Source organism: Ranitomeya imitator, chromosome 4 (genome assembly GCF_032444005.1).
Source record: "Ranitomeya imitator isolate aRanImi1 chromosome 4, aRanImi1.pri, whole genome shotgun sequence".
NCBI lineage: Eukaryota > Metazoa > Chordata > Amphibia > Anura > Dendrobatidae > Ranitomeya > Ranitomeya imitator.
The window spans coordinates 682,252,630-682,275,760 of NC_091285.1; the positions used below are offsets into that span (position 1 = coordinate 682,252,630).

General features: G+C 36.1%; 13 non-coding genes across 13 annotated transcripts; all 13 read right to left on the reverse strand.

The window, feature by feature from the left end:
- Nucleotides 1-149: 149 nt before the first annotated feature.
- Nucleotides 150-221, reverse strand: TRNAW-CCA (transfer RNA tryptophan (anticodon CCA)). Its single transcript has one exon. It is a non-coding gene; the product is annotated as a tRNA-Trp (tRNA).
- A 1,006-nt stretch (nucleotides 222-1,227) lies between these two features.
- TRNAC-ACA (transfer RNA cysteine (anticodon ACA)) lies at nucleotides 1,228-1,299 on the reverse strand. The gene has a single exon. It is a non-coding gene; the product is annotated as a tRNA-Cys (tRNA).
- A 3,243-nt stretch (nucleotides 1,300-4,542) lies between these two features.
- TRNAW-CCA (transfer RNA tryptophan (anticodon CCA)) lies at nucleotides 4,543-4,614 on the reverse strand. Its single transcript has one exon. It is a non-coding gene; the product is annotated as a tRNA-Trp (tRNA).
- Nucleotides 4,615-5,620: 1,006 nt separating this feature from the next.
- TRNAW-CCA (transfer RNA tryptophan (anticodon CCA)) lies at nucleotides 5,621-5,692 on the reverse strand. Its single transcript has one exon. It is a non-coding gene; the product is annotated as a tRNA-Trp (tRNA).
- A 1,004-nt stretch (nucleotides 5,693-6,696) lies between these two features.
- On the reverse strand, nucleotides 6,697-6,768 carry TRNAW-CCA (transfer RNA tryptophan (anticodon CCA)). The gene has a single exon. It is a non-coding gene; the product is annotated as a tRNA-Trp (tRNA).
- Nucleotides 6,769-13,346: 6,578 nt separating this feature from the next.
- On the reverse strand, nucleotides 13,347-13,419 carry TRNAW-CCA (transfer RNA tryptophan (anticodon CCA)). The gene has a single exon. It is a non-coding gene; the product is annotated as a tRNA-Trp (tRNA).
- A 1,005-nt stretch (nucleotides 13,420-14,424) lies between these two features.
- Nucleotides 14,425-14,496, reverse strand: TRNAC-ACA (transfer RNA cysteine (anticodon ACA)). Its single transcript has one exon. It is a non-coding gene; the product is annotated as a tRNA-Cys (tRNA).
- Nucleotides 14,497-16,406: 1,910 nt separating this feature from the next.
- TRNAW-CCA (transfer RNA tryptophan (anticodon CCA)) lies at nucleotides 16,407-16,478 on the reverse strand. Its single transcript has one exon. It is a non-coding gene; the product is annotated as a tRNA-Trp (tRNA).
- Nucleotides 16,479-17,486: 1,008 nt separating this feature from the next.
- On the reverse strand, nucleotides 17,487-17,558 carry TRNAW-CCA (transfer RNA tryptophan (anticodon CCA)). The gene has a single exon. It is a non-coding gene; the product is annotated as a tRNA-Trp (tRNA).
- Nucleotides 17,559-19,467: 1,909 nt separating this feature from the next.
- TRNAW-CCA (transfer RNA tryptophan (anticodon CCA)) lies at nucleotides 19,468-19,539 on the reverse strand. The gene has a single exon. It is a non-coding gene; the product is annotated as a tRNA-Trp (tRNA).
- A 1,006-nt stretch (nucleotides 19,540-20,545) lies between these two features.
- TRNAW-CCA (transfer RNA tryptophan (anticodon CCA)) lies at nucleotides 20,546-20,617 on the reverse strand. The gene has a single exon. It is a non-coding gene; the product is annotated as a tRNA-Trp (tRNA).
- Nucleotides 20,618-21,623: 1,006 nt separating this feature from the next.
- TRNAW-CCA (transfer RNA tryptophan (anticodon CCA)) lies at nucleotides 21,624-21,695 on the reverse strand. The gene has a single exon. It is a non-coding gene; the product is annotated as a tRNA-Trp (tRNA).
- A 1,006-nt stretch (nucleotides 21,696-22,701) lies between these two features.
- TRNAW-CCA (transfer RNA tryptophan (anticodon CCA)) lies at nucleotides 22,702-22,773 on the reverse strand. Its single transcript has one exon. It is a non-coding gene; the product is annotated as a tRNA-Trp (tRNA).
- Between the last annotated feature and the right edge of the window lie 358 nt (nucleotides 22,774-23,131).

Below are 23,131 nucleotides of genomic sequence, written 5' to 3' on the forward strand. Positions count from 1 at the left end.
GCATCGATGAAGTTATGAAAAGATGAAAGAGCTTCTTAACCCTGATGTGATATCAACACGTAGCCTTCTTTACTGGAGTCAGAAGCGCTACTATTGTGCACAAGGTCAGTTGAAAAGCATGTTTGCTCCAATACAGTGAAACAGTTATTTGACCGCGACGTGATTTGAACACGAAACCTTCCGATCTGGAGTCAGACGCGCTACCGTTGCGCCACGAGGTCAGTTGAAAAGCATTTACGCCCAATACTTCTCATGAAAAGTGCACGAGATAATATCTGAAAGCCAGCAGGAAACTTGGAACTTTTAATCCCATTTTGGAAAAGATATAAACAAGGATGAATTAAGATCATGACATTCTGATTCAGGGATTTCCAGTTTAAAATTTAAAATCTAATAATAAACTCTCTTTTCTTACAAATTCAAAGATGACAATGGCATGAACAAAGTGTTAGCTGTTCCCGGCAAGGATTATTTTTTTTATGTTTTGAACTCAATTCCCAAATGATATTTTTCATCACAGTATTGTTGATAAGATGTTTATCTACATAACTTAAATAAAACACATTTTTAAACACTTTGCCTACAGGTGGCAACAAAGTCGAATTTTTCTTTTGTCAGTGGAATTTCTCAGTTTCCGTTTTCAATCTTAACACAAGCATCGATGAAGTTATGAAAAGATGAAAGAGCTTCTCGACCCTGATGTGATATCAACACGCAGCCTTCTTTAATGGAGTCAGAAGCGCTACCATTGTGCACAAGGTCAGTTGAAAAGCATGTTTGCTCCAATACTTCACATGAAAAGTGCATGAGATAATATATGGACCCCATCTGGAAATTTGCTACTTTTAATCACAGTTTAGAAAAGACATAAACAGGGCTGAATTAAAATCATCACATTCGGATTCATTGATTTCAAGTTTAAAATTAAATATCTAGTAATAAGCCCTCTTCTCTAAGAAATTCAAAGAAGACAATGGCATGAACAAAGTATTGGCTGTTCCCGGCATGGATTTTTTTATGTTTTGAACTCAATCCCCAAATGATATTTCTCATCAAAGTATTGTTGATAAGATATTAATCTATATCATTTAAATAAAACACTTTTCAAACACTGCGCTGACACATGACAACAACGTTGAGCTATTCTATTGTCAGTAGGATTACGCAGTTTCCGTTTCAATGTTTACCCATGCATCGATTAAGTTATGAAAAGATGATAGAGTTACTTGACCCCGACGTGATTTGAACATGCAACCCTCTGATGTGTAGTCAGACACGCTACCGTTGCGCCACGAGGTCAGTTGAAAAGCATGTACGCCCAATACTTCTCATGAAAAGTGCACGAGATAATATCTGGAAGCCATCAGTAAACTTGCAACTTTTACTCCCAAATTGGAAAAGATATAAACAAGGATGAATTAAGATCATGACATTCTGATTCAGGGATTTCCAGTTTAAAATTTAAAATCTAATAATAAACTCTCTTTTCTTACAAATTCAAAGATGACAATGGCATGAACAAAGTGTTAGCTGTTCCCGGCAAGGATTATTTTTTTTATGTTTTGAACTCAATTCTCAAATGATATTTTTCATCACAGTATTGTTGATAAGATGTTAATCTACATAACTTAAATAAAACACATTTTTAAACACTTTGCCTACAGGTGGCAACAAAGTTGAATTTTTCTATTGTCAGTGGAATTACTCAGTTTCCGTTTTAAATTTTAACACAAGCATCGATGAAGTTATGAAAATATGAAAGAGCTTCTTGACCCTGATGTGATATCAACACGCAGCTTTCTTTACTGGAGTCAGAAGCGCTACCATTGTGCACAAGGTCAGTTGAAAAGCATGTTTGCTCCAATACTTCACATGAAAAGTGCATGAGATAATATATGGACCCCATCTGGAAATTTGCTACTTTTAATCACAGTTTAGAAAAGACATAAACAGGGCTGAATTAAAATCATCACATTCGGATTCATTGATTTCCAGTTTAAAATTAAATATCTAGTAATAAGCCCTCTTCTCTAAGAAATTCAAAGAAGACAATGGCATGAACAAAGTATTGGCTGTTCCCGGCATGGATTTTTTTATGTTTTGAACTCAATTCCCAAATGATATTTCTCATCAAAGTATTGTTGATAAGATATTACATAGTAACATAGTAACATAGTAACATAGTTAGTAAGGCTGAAAAAAGACATTTGTCTATCCAGTTCAGCCTATATTCCATCATAATAAATCCCCAGATCTACGTCCTTCTACAGAACCTAATTGTATGATACAATATTGTTCTGCTCCAGGAAGACATCCAGGCCTCTCTTGAACCCCTCGACTGAGTTCGCCATCACCACCTCCTCAGGCAAGCAATTCCAGATTCTCACTGCCCTAACAGTAAAGAATCCTCTTCTATGTTGGTGGAAAAACCTTCTCTCCTCCAGACGCAAAGAATTCCCCCTTGTGCCCGTCACCTTCCTTGGTATAAACAGATCCTCAGCGAGATATTTGTATTGTCCCCTTATATACTTATACATGGTTATTAGACCCCCCCTCAGTCGTCTTTTTTCTAGACTAAATAATCCTAATTTCGCTAATCTATCTGGGTATTGTAGTTCTCCCATCCCCTTTATTAATTTTGTTGCCCTCCTTTGTACTCTCTCTAGTTCCATTATATCCTTCCTGAGCACCGGTGCCCAAAACTGGACACAGTACTCCATGTGCGGTCTAACTAGGGATTTGTAAAGAGGCAGTATAATGCTCTCATCATGTGTATCCAGACCTCTTTTAATGCACCCCATGATCCTGTTTGCCTTGGCAGCTGCTGCCTGGCACTGGCTGCTCCAGGTAAGTTTATCATTAACTAGGATCCCCAAGTCCTTCTCCCTGTCAGATTTACCCAGTGGTTTCCCATTCAGTGTGTAATGGTGACATTGATTCCTTCTTCCCATGTGTATAACCTTACATTTATCATTGTTAAACCTCATCTGCCACCTTTCAGCCCAAGTTTCCAACTTATCCAGATCCATCTGTAGCAGAATACTATCTTCTCTTGTATTAACTGCTTTACATAGTTTTGTATCATCTGCAAATATCGATATTTTACTGTGTAAACCTTCTACCAGATCATTAATGAATATGTTGAAGAGAACAGGTCCCAATACTGACCCCTGCGGTACCCCACTGGTCACAGCGACCCAGTTAGAGACTATACCATTTATAACCACCCTCTGCTTTCTATCACTAAGCCAGTTACTAAGTTACTAACCCATTTACACACAATTTCCCCCAGACCAAGTATTCTCATTTTGTGTACCAACCTTTTGTGCGGCACGGTATCAAACGCTTTGGAAAAATCGAGATATACCACGTCCAATGACTCACCGTGGTCCAGCCTATAGCTTACCTCTTCATAAAAACTGATTAGATTGGTTTGACAGGAGCGATTTCTCATAAACCCATGCTGATATGGAGTTAAACAGTTATTCTCATTGAGATAATCCAGAATAACATCCCTCAGAAACCCTTCAAATATTTTACCAACAATAGAGGTTAGACTTACTGGCCTATAATTTCCAGGTTCACTTTTAGAGCCCTTTTTGAATATTGGTACCACATTTGCTATGCGCCAATCCTGCGGAACAGACCCTGTCGCTATAGAGTCCCTAAAAATAAGAAATAATGGTTTATCTATTACATTACTTAATTCTCTTAGTACTCGTGGGTGTATGCCATCCGGACCCGGAGATTTATCTATTTTAATCTTATTTAGCCGGTTTCGCACCTCTTCTTGGGTTAGATTGGTGACCCTTAATATAGGGTTTTCATTGTTTCTTGGGATTTCACCTAGCATTTCATTTTCCACCGTGAATACCGTGGAGAAGAAGGTGTTTAATATGTTAGCTTTTTCCTCGTCATCTACAACCATTCTTTCCTCACTATTTTTTAAGGGGCCTACATTTTCAGTTTTTATTCTTTTACTATTAATATAGTTGAAGAACAGTTTGGGATTAGTTTTACTCTCCTTAGCAATGTGCTTCTCTGTTTCCTTTTTGGCAGCTTTAATTAGTTTTTTAGATAAAGTATTTTTCTCCCTATAGTTTTTTAGAGCTTCAATGGTGCCATCCTGCTTTAGTAGTGCAAATGCTTTCTTTTTACTGTTAATTGCCTGTCTTACTTCTTTGTTTAGCCACATTGGTTTTTTTTATATTATATATATATATATAAATATATATATATATATAAATATATATTTATATATATATATTTATAAATATATATTTATATATTTATTTATATATTTATTTATATATATTTATATATATATAAATATATATATATTATATATATATAAATTATATATATATAAATATATATATATATATTATATTAATCTATATCATTTAAATAAAACACTTTTCAAACACTGCGCTGACACATAACAACAACGTTGAGCTGTTCTATTGTCAGTAGGATTACGCAGTTTCCGTTTCAATCTTTACCCAAGCATCGATTAAGTTATGAAAAGATGATAGAGTTACTTGACCCCGACGTGATTTGAACACGCAACCTTCTGATCTGGAGTCAGATGCGCTACCGTTGCGCCACAAGGTCAATTGAAAAGCATGTACGCCCAATACTTCTCATGAAAAGTGTACGAGATAATATCTTGAAGCCATCAGTAAACTTGCAACTTTTACTCCCATTTTGGAAAAGATATAAACAAGGATGAATTAAGATCATGACATTCTGATTCAGGGATTTCCAGTTTAAAATTTAAAATCTAATAATAAACTCTCTTTTCTTACAAATTCAAAGATGACAATGTCATGAACAAAGTGTTAGCTGTTCCCGGCAAGGATTATTTTTTTTATGTTTTGAACTCAATTCCCAAATGATATTTTTCATCACAGTATTGTTGATAAGATGTTAATCTACATAACTTAAATAAAACACATTTTTAAACACTTTGCCTACAGGTGGCAACAAAGTAGAATTTTTCTATTGTCAGTGGAATTACTCAGTTTCCGTTTTAAATTTTAACACAAGCATCGATGAAGTTATGAAAATATGAAAGAGCTTCTTGACCCTGATGTGATATCAACACGCAGCTTTCTTTACTGGAGTCAGAAGCGCTACCATTGTGCACAAGGTCAGTTGAAAAGCATGTTTGCTCCAATACTTCACATGAAAAGTGCATGAGATAATATATGGACCCCATCTGTAAATTTGCTACTTTTAATCACAGTTTATAAAAGACATAAACAGGGCTGAATTAAAATCATCACATTCGGATTCATTGATTTCCAGTTTAAAATTAAATATCTAGTAATAAGCCCTCTTCTCTAAGAAATTCAAAGAAGACAATGGCATGAAAAAAGTATTGGCTGTTCCCGGCATGGATTTTTTTATGTTTTGAACTCAATTCCCAAATTATATTTCTCAACAAAGTATTGTTGATAAGATATTAATCTATATCATTTAAATAAAACACTTTTCAAACACTGCGCTGACACATGACAACAACGTTGAGCTATTCTATTGTCAGTAGGATTACGCAGTTTCTGTTTCAATCTTTACCCAAGCATCGATTAAGTTATGAAAAGATGATAGAGTTACTTGACCTCGACGTGATTTGAACACGCAACCTTCTGATCTGGAGTCAGACGCGCTACCGTTGCGCCACGAGGTCAGTTGAAAACCATGTTCGCCCAATACTTCTCATGAAAAGTGCTCGAGATAATATCTGGCAGCCATCAGGAAACTTGCAACTTTTAATCCCATTTTGGAAAAGATATAAACAAGGATGAATTAAGATCATGACATTCTGATTCAGGGATTTCCAGTTTAAAATTTAAAATCTAATAATAAACTCTCTATTCTGACAAATTCAAAGATGACAATGGCATGAACAAAGTGTTAGCTGTTCCCGGCAAGGATTATTTTTTTTATGTTTTGAGCTCAATTCCCAAATGATATTTTGCATCAAAGTATTGTTGATAAGATATTAATCTACATAACTTAAATAAAACACATTTTTAAACACTTTGCCTACAGGTGGCAACAAAGTCGAATTTTTCTTTTGTCAGTGAAATTTCTCAGTTTCCGTTTTCAATCTTAACACAAGCATCGATGAAGTTATGAAAAGATGAAAGAGCTTCTCGACCCTGATGTGATATCAACACGCAGCCTTCTTTAATGGAGTCAGAAGCACTACCATTGTGCACAAGGTCAGTTGAAAAGCATGTTTGCTCCAATACTTCACATGAAAAGTGCATGAGATAATATATGGACCCCATCTGGAAATTTGCTACTTTTAATCACAGTTTAGAAAAGACATAAACAGGGCTGAATTAAAATCATCACATTCGGATTCATTGATTTCAAGTTTAAAATTAAATATCTAGTAATAAGCCCTCTTCTCTAAGAAATTCAAAGAAGACAATGGCATGAACAAAGTATTGGCTGTTCCCGGCATGGATTTTTTTATGTTTTGAACTCAATTCCCAAATGATATTTCTCATCAAAGTATTGTTGATAAGATATTAATCTATATCATTTAAATAAAACACTTTTCAAACACTGCGCTGACACATGACAACAACGTTGAGCTATTCTATTGTCAGTAGGATTACGCAGTTTCCGTTTCAATCTTTACCCAAGCATCGATTAAGTTATGAAAAGATGATAGTTACTTGACCCTGACGTGATTTGAACACACAACCTTCTGATCTGGAGTCAGACGCGCTACCGTTGCACCACGAGGTCAGTTGAAAAGCATGTACGCCCAATACTTCTCATGAAAAGTGCACGAGATAATATCTGGAAGCCATCAGGAAACTTACAACTTTTACTCCCATTTTGGCAAAGATATAAACAAGGATGAATTAAGATCATGATATTCTGATTCAGGGATTTCCAGTTTAAAATTTAAAATCTAATAATAAACTCTCTTTTCTTACAAATTCAAAGATGACAATGGCATGAACAAAGTGTTAGCTGTTCCCGGCAAGGATTTTTTTTTTATGTTTTGAACTCAATTCCCAAATGATATTTTTCATCACAATATTGTTGATAAGATGTTAATCTACATAACTTAAATAAAACACATTTTTAAGCATTTTGCCTACAGGTGGCAACAAAGTCGAATTTTCCTATTGTCAGTGGAATTACTCAGTTTCCGTTTTCAATCTTAACACAAGCATCGATGAAGTTATGAAAAGATGAAAGAGCTTCTCGACCCTGATGTGATATCAACACGCAGACTTCTTTAATGGAGTCAGAAGCGCTACCATTGTGCACAAGGTCAGTTGAAAAGCATGTTTGCTCCAATACTTCGCATGAAAAGTGCATGAGATAATATATGGACCCCATCTGGAAATTTGCTACTTTTAATCACAGTTTAGAAAAGACATAAACAGGGCTGAATTAAAATCATCACATTCGGATTCATTGATTTCCAGTTTAAAATTAAATATCTAGTAATAAGCCCTCTTCTCTAAGAAATTCAAAGAAGACAATGGCATGAACAAAGTATTGGCTGTTCCCGGCAAACAAAAAGTGGAATAACACGCGATCAAAAGGACAGATATAAATAACCATGGTACCGCTGAAAGCGTCATCTTGTCTCGCAAAAAACGAGGCACCATACAGCATCATCAGCAAAAAAATAAAAAAGTTATAGTCCTGAGAATAAAGCGATGCCAAAATAATTATTTTTTCTATAAAATAGTTTTTATCGTATAAAAGCGCCAAAACATAAAAAAATGATATAAATGAGGTGTCACTGTAATCGTACTGACGCGAAGAATAAAACTGCTTTATCAATTTTACCAAACGCGAAACGGTATAAACGCGTCCCCCAAAAGAAATTCATGAATAGCTGGTATTTGGTCATTCTGTCTCACAAAAATCGGAATAAAAAGCGATCAAAAAATGTCACGTGCCCGAAAATGTTACCAATAAAAACGTCAACTCGTCCCGCAAAAAACAAGATCTCATATGACTCTGTGGACCAAAATATGGAAAAATTATAGCTCTCAAAATGTGGTAACGCAAAAAATATTTTTTGCAATAAAAAGCGTCTTTCAGTGTGTGATGGCTGCCAATGATAAAAATCAGCTAAAAAACCCACTATAAAAGTAAATCAAACCCCCCTTCATCACCCCCTTAGTTAGGGAAAAATTAAAAAAATGTATTTCCATTTTCCCATTAGGGCTAGGGTTAGGGCTAGGGTTAGGGCTAGGGTTAGGGCTAGGGTTAGGGTTAGGGCTAGGGTTAGGGTTAGGGCCAGGGTTAGGGCTAGGGTTAGGGCTAGGGTTAGGGTTAGGGCTAGGGTTAGGGCTAGGGTTAGGGCAAGGGTTAGGGCTAGGGTTAGGGCTAGAGCTACAGTTTGGGTTGGGGCTAAAGTTACAGTTAGGGTTTAGATTACATTTACAGTTGGGAATAGGGTTGGGATTAGGGTTAGGGGTGTGTCAGGGTTAGAGGTGTGGTTAGGGTTACTGTTGGAATTAGGGTTAGGGGAGTGTTTGGATTAGGGTTTCAGTTATAATTGAGGGGTTTCCACTGTTTAGGCACAACAGGGGCTCTCCAAAAGCGACATGGCGTCCGATCTCAATTCCAGCCAATTCTGCGTTGAAAAAGTAAAACAGTGCTTCTTCCCTTCCGAGCTCGCCCGTGTGCCCAAACAGGGGTTTACCCCAACATATGGGGTATCAGCGTACTCAGGACAAATAGGACAACTGTTGGGGTCCAATTTCTCCTGTTACCCTTGGGAAAATACAATACTGGGGGCCAAAAAATACTTTTTGTGGGAAAAAAAAGATTTTTTATTTTTACGGCTCTGCGTTATAAACTGTAGTGAAACACTTGGGGGTTCAAAGTTCTCACAACACATCTAGATAAGTTCCCTGGGGGGTCTAGTTTCCAATATGGGGTCACTTGTGGGGGGTTTCTACTGTTTAGGTACATTAGGGTTTCTGCAAACGCAATGTGACGCCTGCAGACCATTCCATCTAAGTCTGCATTCCAAATGGCACTCCTTCCCTTCCGAGCCCTCCCATGCGCCCAAACGGTGGTTCCCCCCAACATATGGGGAATCAGCGCACTCAGGACAAATTGGAAAACAAATTTTGGGGTCCAATTTCTCCTGTTACCTTCGGGAAAATACAAAACTGGGGGCTAAAAATAATTTTTGTGGGAAAAAATTTTTGTTTTATTTTTACGGCTCTCCATTATAAACTTCTGTGAAGCCCTTGGTGGGCCAAAGCGCTCACCACACATCTAGATAAGTTCCTTAGGGGGTCTACTTTCCAAAATGGTGTCACTTGTGAGGGGTTTCTACTATTTAGGTACATTAGGGGCTCTGCAAATGCAACATGGCGTCTCATCTCAATTTCTGTCAATTTTGCATTGAAAAGTCAAACGGCGCTCCTTCCCTTCCGAGCTCTCCCATGCACCCAAACAGTGGTTTACCCCCACATATGGGGTATCAGCGTACTCAGGATAAATTGTACAACAACTTTTGGGGACCAATATCTTCTCTTACCCTTGGAAAAATAAAAAATTGGGGGCGAAAAGATAATTTGTGTGAAAAAATATGATTTTTTATTTTTACGGTTCTGCATTATAAACTTCTGTGAAGCACTGGGTGGGTCAAAGTGCTCACCACACCTCTAGATAAGTTCCTTAGGGGGTCTACTTTCCAAAATGGTGTCAGTTGTGGGGGTTTCAATGTTTAGGCACATCAGGGGCTCTCCAAACGAAACATGGCGTCCCATCTCAATTCCAGTCAATTTTGCATTGAAAAGTCAAACGGCGCTCCGTCGCTTCCGAGCTGTGCCATGCGCCCAAACAGTGGTTTACCCCCACATATGGGGTTTCAGCGTACTCAGGACAAATTGTACAATAATGTTTTGGGGTCCATTTTCTCCTGTTACCCTGGGTAAAATAAAACAAATTGGAGCTGAATTAAATTAAATGGATAATTTATAGCTCTCAAAATGTGGTGATGCAAAAACTATTTTTTGCAATAAAAAGCGTCTTTTAGTGTGTGACAGCTGCCAACCCTAAAAATCCACCAAAAAAATGCTATAAAAGTAAATCAAACCCCCCTTCATCACCCCCTTAGTTAGGGAAAAATAATAAAATGTAAAAAAAATGTATTTATTTCCATTTTCCCATTAGGGTTAGGGCTAGGGTTAGGACTAGGGTTAGGGCTAGGGTTAGGGTTGGGGTTGGGGTTGGGGCTAGGGTTAGGGTTACCATTGGGATTAGGGTTAGGAGTGTGTTTGGATTAGGGTTTCAGTTAGAATTGGGGGGTTTCCACTGTTTAGGCACATCAGGGGCTCTCCAAACGCGACATGGCGTCCGATCTCAATTCCAGCCAATTCTGCTTTGAAAAACTAAAACACTGCTCCTTCCCTTCCGAGTTCTCCTGTGCGCCCAACATATGGGGTATCAGCGTTCTCAGGACAAGTTGGACAACAACTTTTGGGTTCTAATTTGTCCTGTTACCCTTGGGAAAATAAAAACGTGGGGGCTAAAATATCATTTTCGTGGAAAAAAAATATTTTTTATTTTCACGGCTCTGCGTTATAAACTGTAGTGAAACACTTGTTGGTTCAAAGCTCTCACAACACATCTAGATAAGTTCCTTGGGGGGTCTAGTTTCCAATATGGGGTCACTTGTGGGGGGTTTCTACTGTTTAGGTACATCAGGGGCTCTGCAAATCAACATGATGTCTGCAGACCAATCTATCTAAGTCTGCATTTTAAACGGCGCTCCTTCCCTTCCGAGCTCTGCCGTGCACCCAAACAGTGGTTCCCCCCAACATATGGGGTATCAGCGTTCTCAGGATAAGTTTGACAACAACTTTTGGGGTCTAATTTGTCCTGTTACCCTTGGGAAAATAAAAACGTGGGGGCTAAAATATCATTTTCGTGGAAAAAAAATATTTTTTATTTTCACGGCTCTGCGTTATAAACTGTAGTGAAACACTTGTTGGTTCAAAGCTCTCACAACACATCTAGATAAGTTCCTTGGGGGGTCTAGTTTCCAATATGGGGTCACTTGTGGGGGGTTTCTACTGTTTAGGTACATCAGGGGCTCTGCAAATGCAACATGACACCTGCAGACCAATCCATCTAAGTCTGCATTTCAAACGGCGCTCCTTCCCTTCCGAGCTCTGCAATGCACTCAAACAGTGGTTCCCCCCAACATATGGGGTATCAGCGTACTCAGGACAAATTGGACAATAACTTTTGTGGTCCAATTTCTCTTGTTACCCTTGGCGAAAAAAAAAATTGCGGGCTAAAACATCATTTTGTGGAAAGAAAAAATGATTTTTTAATTTTCACACCGCTACATTCTAAACTTTAGTGAAACAATTGGGGGTTAAAAGTGCTCACCACACATCTAGATACGTTCCTTAGGGGGTCTTCTTTCCAAAATGGGGTCACTTGTGGGGGGTTTCCACTGTTAAGGCACGTAAGGGGCTCTCCAAATGCGACATGGGTTCCGATCTCAATTCCAGCCAATTTTGCATTGAAAAGTCAAATGGCGCTCCTTCCCTTCCGAGCTCTGCCATGCGCTCAGTGGTTTATCCCCATATATGAAGTATCGGCGTACTCAGGACAAATTGCACAACAACTTTTGGGGTCCAATTTATCCTGTTACCCTTGGGGAAAAAACACAAGCATCGATGAAGTTATGAAAATATGAAAGAGCTTCTCGACCCTGATGTGATATCAACACGCAGCCTTCTTTAATGGAGTCAGAAGCGCTACCATTGTGCACAAGGTCAGTTGAAAAGCATGTTTGCTCCAATACTTCACATGAAAACTGCATGAGATAATATATGGACCCCATCTGGAAATTTGCTACTTTTAATCACTGTTTAGAAAAGACATAAACAGGGCTGAATTAAAATCATCACATTCGGATTCATTGATTTCCAGTTTAAAATTAAATATCTAGTAACAAGCCCTCTTCTCTAAGAAATTCAAAGAAGACAATGGCATGAACAAAGTATTGGCTGTTCCCGGCATGGATTTTTTTAATGTTTTGAACTCAATTCCCAAATGATATTTCTCATCAAAGTATTGTTGATAAGATATTAATCTATATCATTTATATAAAACAGTTTTCAAACACTGCACTGCCACATGACAACAACGTTGAGCTATTCTATTGTCAGTAGGATTACGCAGTTTCCGTTTGAATCTTTACCCAAGCATCGATTAAGTTATGAAAATATGATAGAGTTACTTGAGACCGACGTGATTTGAACACGCAACCTTCTGATATGGAGTCAGATGCGCTACCAATGCGCCACAAGGTCAGTTGAAAAGCATGTATGCCCAATACTTCTCATGAAAAGTGCACGAGATAATATCTGGAAGCCATCAGGAAACTTGCAACTTTTACTCCCATTTTGGAAAAGATATAAACAAGGATGAATTAAGATCATGACATTCTGAATCAGGGATTTCCAGTTTAAAATTTAAAATCTAATAATAAACTCTCTTTTCTTACAAATTCAAAGATGACAATGGCATGAACAAAGTGTTAGCTGTTCCCGGCAAGGATTATTTTTTTTATGTTTTGAACTTAATTCCCAAATGATATTTTTCATCACAGTATTGTTGATAAGATGTTAATCTACATAACTTAAATAAAACACATTTTTAAACACTTTGCCTACAGGTGGCAACAAAGTCGAATTTTTCTATTGTCAGTTGAATTACTCAGTTTCCGTTTTCAATCTTAACACAAGCATCGATGAAGTTATGAAAAGATGAAAGAGCTTCTCGACCCTGATGTGATATCAACACGCAGCCTTCTTTAATGGAGTCAGAAGCGCTACCATTGTGCACAAGGTCAGTTGAAAAGCATGTTTGCTCCAATACTTCACATGAAAAGTGCATGAGATAATATATGGACCCCATCTGGAAATTTGCTACTTTTAATCACAGTTTAGAAAAGACATAAACAGGGCTGAATTAAAATCATCACATTCGGATTCATTGATTTCCAGTTTAAAATTAAATATCTAGTAATAAGCCCTCTTCTCTAAGAAATTCAAAGAAGACAATGGCATGAACAAAGTATTGGCTGTTCCCGGCATGGATTTTTTTATGTTTTTAACTAAATTCCCAAATGATATTTCTCATCAAAGTATTGTTGATAAGATATTAATCTATATCATTTAAATAAAACACTTTTCAAACACCGCGCTGACACATGACAACAACGTTGAGCTATTCTATTGTCAGTAGGATTACGCAGTTTCCGTCTCAATCTTTACCCAAGCATCGATTAAGTTATGAAAAGATGATAGAGTTACTTGACCTGACGTGATTTGAACACGCAACCTTCTGATCTGGAGTCAGACGCGCTACCGTTGCACCACGAGGTCAGTTGAAAAGCATGTAGGCCCAATACTTCTCATGAAAAGTGCACGAGATAATATTTGGAAGCCATCAGGAAACTTGCAACTTTTACTCCCATTTTGGAAAAGATATAAACAAGGATGAATTAAGATCATGACATTCTGAATCAGGGATTTCCAGTTTAAAATTTAAAATCTAATAATAAACTCTCTTTTCTTACAAATTCAAAGATGACAATGGCATGAACAAAGTGTTAGCTGTTCCCGGCAAGGATTATTTTTTTAATGTTTTGAACTCAATTCCCAAATGATATTTTTCATCACAGTATTGTTGATAAGATGTTACTCTACATAACTTAAATAAAACACATTTTTAAACACTTTGCCTACAGGTGGCAACAAAGTCGAATTTTTCTATTGTCAGGAGAATTACTCAGTTTCCGTTTTCAATCTTAACACAAGCATCGATGAAGTTATGAAAAGATGAAAGAGCTTCTCGACCCTGATGTGATATCAACACGCAGCCTTCTTTAATGGAGTCAGAAGCGCTACTATTGTGCACAAGGTCAGTTGAAAAGCATGTTTGCTCCAATACTTCACATGAAAAGTGCATGAGATAATATATGGACCCAATCTGGAAATTTGCTACTTTTAATCACAGTTTAGAAAAGACATAAACAGGGCTGAATTAAAATCATCACATTCGGATTCATTGATTTCCAGTTCAAAATTAAATATCTAGTAATAAGCTCTCTTCTCTAAGAAATTCAAAGAAGACCATGGCATGAACAAAGAATTGCCTGTTCCCGGCATGGATTTTTTTATGTTTTGAACTCAATTCCCAAATGATATTTCTCATCAAAGTATTGTTGATAAGATATTAATCTATATCATTTAAATAAAACACTTTTCAAACACTGCGCTGACACATGACAACAACGTTGAGCTATTCTATTGTCAGTAGGATTACGCAGTTTCCGTTTCAATCTTTACCCAAGCATCGATTAAGTTATGAAAAGATGATAGAGTTACTTGACCCCGACGTGATTTGAACACGCAACCTTCTGATCTGTAGTCCGACGCGCTACCGTTGCGCCACGAGGTCAGTTGAAAAGCATGTACGCCCAATACTTCTCATGAAAAGTGCACAAGATAATATCTGGAAGCCATCAGGAAACTTGCAACTTTTACTCCCATTTTGGAAAAGATATAAACAAGGATGAATTAAGATCATGACATTCTGAATCAGGGATTTCCAGTTTAAAATTTAAAATCTAATAATAAACTCTCTTTTCTTACAAATTCAAAGATGACAATGGCATGAACAAAGTGTTAGCTGTTCCCGACAAGGATTATTTTTTTTATGTTTTGAACTCAATTCCCAAATGATATTTTTCATCACGGTATTGTTGATAAGATGTTAATCTACATAACTTAAATAAAACACATTTTTAAACACTTTGCCTACAGGTGGCGACAAAGTCGAATTTTTCTATTGTCAGTTGAATTACTCAGTTTCCGTTTTCAATCTTAACACAAGCATCGATGAAGTTATGAAAAGATGAAAGAGCTTCTCGACCCTGATGTGATATCAACACGCAGCCTTCTTTAATGGAGTCAGAAGCGCTACCATTGTGCACAAGGTCAGTTGAAAAGCATGTTTGCTCCAATACTTCACATGAAAAGTGCATGAGATAATATATGGACCCCATCTGGAAATTTGCTACTTTTAATCACAGTTTAGAAAAGACATAAACAGGGCTGAATTAAAATCATAACATTCGGATTCATTGATTTCCAGTTTAAAATTAAGTATCTAGTAATAAGCCCGCTTCTCTAAGAAATTCAAAGAAGACAATGGCATGAACAAAGTATTGGCTGTTCCCAGCATGGATTTTTTTATGTTTTGAACTCAATTCCCAAATGATATTTCTCATCAAAGTATTGTTGATAAGATATTAATCTATATCATTTAATTAAAACACTTTTCAAACACTGCGCTGACACATGACAACAACGTTGAGCTATTCTATTATCAGTAGGATTACGCAGTTTCCGTTTCAATCTTTACCCAAGCATCGATTAAGTTATGAAAAGATGTTAGAGTTACTTTTGGAAAAGATATAAACAAACATGAATTAAGATCATGACATTCTGATTCAGGGATTTCCAGTTTAAAATTTAAAATCTAATAATAAACTCTCTTTTCTTACAAATTCAAAGATGACAATGGCATGAACAAAGTGTTAGCTGTTCCCGGCAAGGATTATTTTTTTATGTTTTGAACTCAATTCCCAAATGATATTTTTCATCAAAGTATTGTTGATAAGATGTTAATCTACATAACTTAAATAAAACACATTTTTAAACATTTTGCCTACAGGTGGCAACAAAGTCGAATTTTTCTATTGTCAGTGGAATTACTCAGTTTCTGTTTTCAATCTTAACACAAGCATCGATGAAGTTATGAAAAGATGAAAGAGCTTCTCGACCCTGATGTGATATCAACACGCAGCCTTCTTTAATGGAGTCAGAAGCACTACCATTGTGCACAAGGTCAGTTGAAAAGCATGTTTGCTCCAATACTTCCCATGAAAAGTGCATGAGATAATATATGGACCCCATCTGGAAATTTGCTTCTTTTAATCACAGTTTAGAAAAGACATAAACAGGGCTGAATTAAAATCATCACATTTGGATTCATTGATTTCCAGTTTAAAATTAAATATCTAGTAATAAGCCCTCTTCTCTAAGAAATTCAAAGAAGACAATGGCATGAACAAAGTATTGGCTGTTCCCGGCATGGTTTTTTTTATGTTTTGAACTCAATTCCCAAATGATATTTCTCATCAAAGTATTGTTGATAAGATATTTACATCTACATAAGATAAGATATTTCATTTACATAAAACACTGCACTGCCACATGACAACAACGTTGAGCTATTCTATTGTCAGTAGGATTACGCAGTTTCCGTTTCAATCTTTACCCAAGCATCGATTAAGTTATGAAAAGTGACCCCGACGTGATTTGAACACGCAACCTTCTGATCTGGAGTCAGACGCGCTACCGTTGCGCCACGAGGTCAGTTGAAAAGCATGTACACCCAATACTTCTCATGAAAAGTGCACAAGATAATATCTGGAAGCCATCAGGAAACTTGCAACTTTTACTCCCATTTTGGAAAAGATATAAACAAGGATGAATTAAGATCATGACATGCTGAATCAGGGATTTCCAGTTTAAAATTTAAAATCTAATAATAAAATCTCTCTTTTCTTACAAATTCAAAGATGACAATGGCATGAACAAAGTGTTAGCTGTTCCCGGCAAGGATTATTTTTTTTATGTTTTGAACTCAATTCCCAAATGATATTTTTCATCACAGTATTGTTGATAAGATGTTAATCTACATAACTTAAATAAAACACATTTTTAAACACTTTGCCTACAGGTGGCAACAAAGTCGAATTTTTCTATTGTCAGTGGAATTACTCAGTTTCCGTTTTCAATCTTAACACAAGCATCGATGAAGTTATGAAAAGATGAAAGAGCTTCTTGACCCTGATGTGATATCAACACGCAGCCTTCTTTAATGGAGTCAGAAGCGCTACCATTGTGCACAAGGTCAGTTGAAAAGCATGTTTGCTCCAATACTTCACATGAAAAGTGCATGAGATAATATATGGACCCCATCTGGAAATTTGCTACTTTTAATCACAGTTTAGAAAAGACATAAACAGGGCTGAATTAAAATCATAACATTCGGATTCATTGATTTCCAGTTTAAAATTAAATATCTAGTAATAAGCCCTCTTCTCTAAGAAATTCAAAGAAGACAATGGCATGAACAAAGTATTGGCTGTTCCCGGCATGGATTTTTTTATGTTTTGAACTCAATTCCCAAATGATATTTCTCATCAAAGTATTGTTGATAAGATATTAATCTATATCATTTAAATAAAACACTTTTCAAACACTGCGCTGACACATGACAACAACGTTGAGCTATTCTATTGTCAGTAGGATTACGCAGTTTCCGTTTCAATCTTTACCCAAGCATCGATTAAGTTATGAAAAGATGATAGAGTTACTTGACCCCGACGTGATTTGAACACGCAACCTTCTGATCTGGAGTCAGACGCGCTACCGTTGCGCCACGAGGTCAGTTGAAAAGCATGTACGCCCAATACTTCTCATGAAAAGTGCACAAGATAATATCTGGAAGCCATCAGGAAACTTGCAACTTTTACTCCCATTTTGGAAAAGATATAAACAAGGATGAATTAAGATCATGACATTCTGATTCAGGGATTTCCAGTTTAAAATTTAAAATCTAATAATAAACTCTCTTTCCTTACAAATTCAAAGATGACAAAGGCATGAACAAAGTGTTAGCTGTTCCCGGCAAGGATTATTTTTTTATGTTTTGAACTTAATTCCCAAATGATATTTTTCATCACGGTATTGTTGATAAGATGTTAATCTACATAACTTAAATAAAACACATTTTTAAACACTTTGCCTACAGGTGGCGACAAAGTCGAATTTTTCTATTGTCAGTTGAATTACTCAGTTTCCGTTTTCAATCTTAACACAAGCATCGATGAAGTTATGAAAAGATGAAAGAGCTTCTCGACCCTGATGTGATATCAACACGCAGCCTTCTTTAATGGAGTCAGAAGCGCTACCATTGTGCACAAGGTCAGTTGAAAAGCATGTTTGCTCCAATACTTCACATGAAAAGTGCATGAGATAATATATGGACCCCATCTGGAAATTTGCTACTTTTAATCACAGTTTAGAAAAGACATAAACAGGGCTGAATTAAAATCATCACATTCGGATTCATTGATTTCCAGTTTAAAATTAAATATCTAGTAATAAGCCCTCTTCTCTAAGAAATTCAAAGAAGACAATGGCATGAACAAAGTATTGGCTGTTCCCGGCATGGATTTTTTTATGTTTTGAACTCAATTCCCAAATGATATTTCTCATCAAAGAATTGTTGATAAGATATTAATCTATATCATTTAAATAAAACACTTTTCAAACACTGCGCTGACACATGACAACAACGTTGAGCTATTCTATTATCAGTAGGATTACGCAGTTTCCGTTTCAATCTTTACCCAAGCATCGATTAAGTTATGAAAAGATGTTAGAGTTACTTTTGGAAAATATATAAACAAACATGAATTAAGATCATGACATTCTGATTCAGGGATTTCCAGTTTAAAATTTAAAATCTAATAATAAACTCTCTTTTCTTACAAATTCAAAGATGACAATGGCATGAACAAAGTGTTAGCTGTTCCCGGCAAGGATTATTTTTTTATGTTTTGAACTCAATTCCCAAATGATATTTTTCATCAAAGTATTGTTGATAAGATATTAATCTACATAACTTAAATAAAACACATTTTTAAACATTTTGCCTACAGGTGGCAACAAAGTCGAATTTTTCTATTGTCAGTGGAATTACTCAGTTTCTGTTTTCAATCTTAACACAAGCATCGATGAAGTTATGAAAAGATGAAAGAGCTTCTCGACCCTGATGTGATATCAACACGCAGCCTTCTTTAATGGAGTCAGAAGCGCTACCATTGTGCACAAGGTCAGTTGAAAAGCATGTTTGCTCCAATACTTCCCATGAAAAGTGCATGAGATAATATATGGACCCCATCTGGAAATTTGCTTCTTTTAATCACAGTTTAGAAAAGACATAAACAGGGCTGAATTAAAATCATCACATTTGGATTCATTGATTTCCTTTTTAAAATTAAATATCTAGTAATAAGCCCTCTTCTCTAAGAAATTCAAAGAAGACAATGGCATGAACAAAGTATTGGCTGTTCCCGGCATGGATTTTTTTATGTTTTGAACTCAATTCCCAAATGATATTTCTCATCAAAGTATTGTTGATAAGATATTTACATCTACATAAGATAAGATATTTCATTTACATAAAACACTGCACTGCCACATGACAACAACGTTGAGCTATTCTATTGTCAGTAGGATTACGCAGTTTCCGTTTCAATCTTTACCCAAGCATCGATTAAGTTATGAAAAGTGACCCCGACGTGATTTAAACACGCAACCTTCTGATCTGGAGTCAGACGCGCTACCGTTGCGCCACGAGGTCAGTTGAAAAGCATGTACACCCAATACTTCTCATTAAAAGTGCACAAGAGAATATCTGGAAGCCATCAGGAAACTTGCAACTTTTACTCCCATTTTGGAAAAGATATAAACAAGGATGAATTAAGATCATGACATTCTGAATCAGGGATTTCCAGTTTAAAATTTAAAATCTAATAATAAACTCTCTTTTCTTACAAATTCAAAGATGACAATGGCATGAACAAAGTGTTAGCTGTTCCCGGCAAGGATTATTTTTTTTATGTTTTGAACTCAATTCCCAAATGATATTTTTCATCACAGTATTGTTGATAAGATGTTAATCTACATAACTTAAATAAAACACATTTTTAAACACTTTGCCTACAGGTGGCAACAAAGTAGAATTTTTCTATTGTCAGTGGAATTATTCAGTTTCCGTTTTCAATCTTAACACAAGCATCGATGAAGTTATGAAAAGATGAAAGAGCTTCTCGAGCCTGATGTGATATCAACACGCAGCCTTCTTTAATGGAGTCAGAAGCGCTACCATTGTGCACAAGGTCAGTTGAAATGCATGTTTGCTCCAATACTTCACATGAAAAGTGCATGAGATAATATATGGACCCCATCTGGAAATTTGCTACTTTTAATCACAGTTTAGAAAAGACATAAACAGGGCTGAATTAAAATCATCACATTCGGATTCATTGATTTCCAGTTTAAAATTAAATATCTAGTAATAAGCCCTCTTCTCTAAGAAATTCAAAGAAGACAATGGCATGAACAAAGTATTGGCTGTTCCCGGCATGGATTTTTTTATGTTTTGAACTCAATTTCCAAATGATATTTCTCATCAAAGTATTGCTGGTAAGATATTAATCTACATCATTTAAATAAAACACTTTTCAAACACTGCGCTGACACATGACAACAACGTTGAGCTATTCTATTGTCAGTAGAATTACGCAGTTTCCGTTTCAATCTTTACCCAAGCATGGATTAAGTTCTGAAAAGATGATAGAGTTACTTGACCCCGACGTGATTTGAACACGCAACCTTCTGATCTGGAGTCAGACGCGCTACCGTTGCGCCACGAGGTCAGTTGAAAAGCATGTACGCCCAATACTTCTCATGAAAAGTGCACGAGATAATATCTGGAAGCCATCAGGAAACTTGCAACTTTTACTCCCATTTTGGAAAAGATATAAACAAGGATGAATTAAGATCTTGACATTCTGATTCAGGGATTTCCAGTTTAAAATTTAAAATCTAATAATAAACTCTCTTTTCTTACAAATTCAAAAATGACAATGGCATGAACAAAGTGTTAGCTGTTCCCGGCAAGGATTATTTTTTTTATGTTTTGAACTCAATTCCCAAATGATATTTTTCATCACAGTGTTGTTGATAAGATGTTAATCTACATAACTTAAATAAAACACATTTTTAAACACTTTGCCTAAAGGTGGCAACAAAGTCGAATTTTTCTATTGTCAGTGGAATTACTCAGTTTCCGTTTTCAATCTTAACACAAGCATCGATGAAGTTATGAAAAGATGAAAGAGCTTCTCGACCCTGATGTGATATCAACACGCAGCCTTCTTTAATGGAGTCAGAAGCGCTACCATTGTGCACAAGGTCAGTTGAAAAGCATGTTTGCTCCAATACTTTACATGAAAAGTGCATGAGATAATATATTGACCCCATCTGGAAATTTGCTACTTTTAATCACAGTTTAGAAAAGACATAAACAGGGCTGAATTAAAATCATCACATTCGGATTCATTGATTTCCAGTTTAAAATTAAATATCTAGTAATAAGCCCTCTTCTCTAAGAAATTCAAAGAAGACAATGGCATGAACAAAGTATTGGCTGTTCCCGGCATGGATTTTTTTATGTTTTGAACTCAATTCCCAAATGATATTTCTCATCAAAGTATTGTTGATAAGATATTAATCTATATCATTTAAATAAAACACTTTTCAAACACTGCGCTGACACATGACAACAACGTTGAGCTATTCTATTGTCAGTAGGATTACGCAGTTTCCGTTTCAATCTTTACCCAAGCATCGATTAAGTTATGAAAAGATGATAGAGTTACTTGACCCCGACGTGATTTGAACACGCAACCTTCTGATTTGGAGTCAGACGCGCTACCGTTGCGCCACGAGGTCAGTCTAAACGCATGTATGCCCAATACTTCTCATGAAAAGTTCACGAGATAATATCTGGAAGCCATCAGGAAACTTGCAACTTTTACTCCCATTTTGGAAAAGATATAAACAAAGATGAATTAAGATCATGACATTCTGATTCAGGGATTTCCAGTTTAAAATTTAAAATCTAATAATAAACTCTCTTTTCTTACAAATTCAAAGATGACAATGGCATGAACAAATTGTTAGCTGTTCCCGGCAAGGATTATTTTTTTTATGTTTTGAACTCAATTCCCAAATGATATTTTTCATTACAGTATTGTTGATAAGATGTTAATCTACATAACTTAAATAAAACACATTTTTAAACACTTTGCCTACAGGTGGCAACAAAGTCGAATTTTTCTATTGTCAGTGGAATTACTCAGTTTCCTTTTTCAATCTTAACACAAGCATCGATGAAGTTATGAAAAGATGAAAGAGCTTCTCGACCCTGATGTGATATCAACACGCAGCCTTCTTTAATGGAGTCAGAAGCGCTACCATTGTGCACAAGGTCAGTTGAAAAGCATGTTTGCTCCAATATTTCACATGAAAAGTGCATGAGATAATATATGGACCCCATCTGAAAATTTGCTACTTTTAATCACAGTTTAGAAAAGACATAAACAGGGCTGAATTAAAATCATCACATTCGGATTCATTGATTTCCAGTTTAAAATTAAATATCTAGTAATAAGCCCTCTTCTCTAAGAAATTCAAAGAAGACAATGGCATAAACAAAGTATTGGCTGTTCCCGGCATGGATTTTTTTATGTTTTGAACTCAATTCCCAAATGATATTTCTCATCAAAGTATTGTTGATAAGATATTAATCTATATCATTTAAATAAAACACTTTTCAAACACTGCGCTGACACATGACAACAACGTTGAGCTATTCTAATGTCAGTAGGATTACGCAGTTTCCGTTTCAATCTTTACCCAAGCATCGATTAAGTTATGAAAAGATGATAGAGTTACTTGACCCCGACGTGATACAAACACGCAACCTTCTGATTTGGAGTCAGACGCGCTACCGTTGCACCACGAGGTCAGTTGAAAAGCATGTACGCCCAATACTTCTCATGAAAAGTGCACAAGATAATATCTGGAAGCCATTAGGAAACTTGCAACTTTTACTCCCATTTTGGAAAAGATATAAACAAGGATGAATTAAGATCATGACATTCTGAATCAGGGATTTCCAGTTTAAAATTTAAAATCTAATAATACACAATCTTTTCTTACAAATTCAAAGATGACAATGGCATGAACAAAGTGTTAGCTGTTCCCGGCAAGGATTATTTTTTTAATGTTTTGAACTCAATTCCCAAATGATATTTTTCATCACAGTATTGTTGATAAGATGTTAATCTACATAACTTAAATAAAACACATTTTTAAACAGTTTG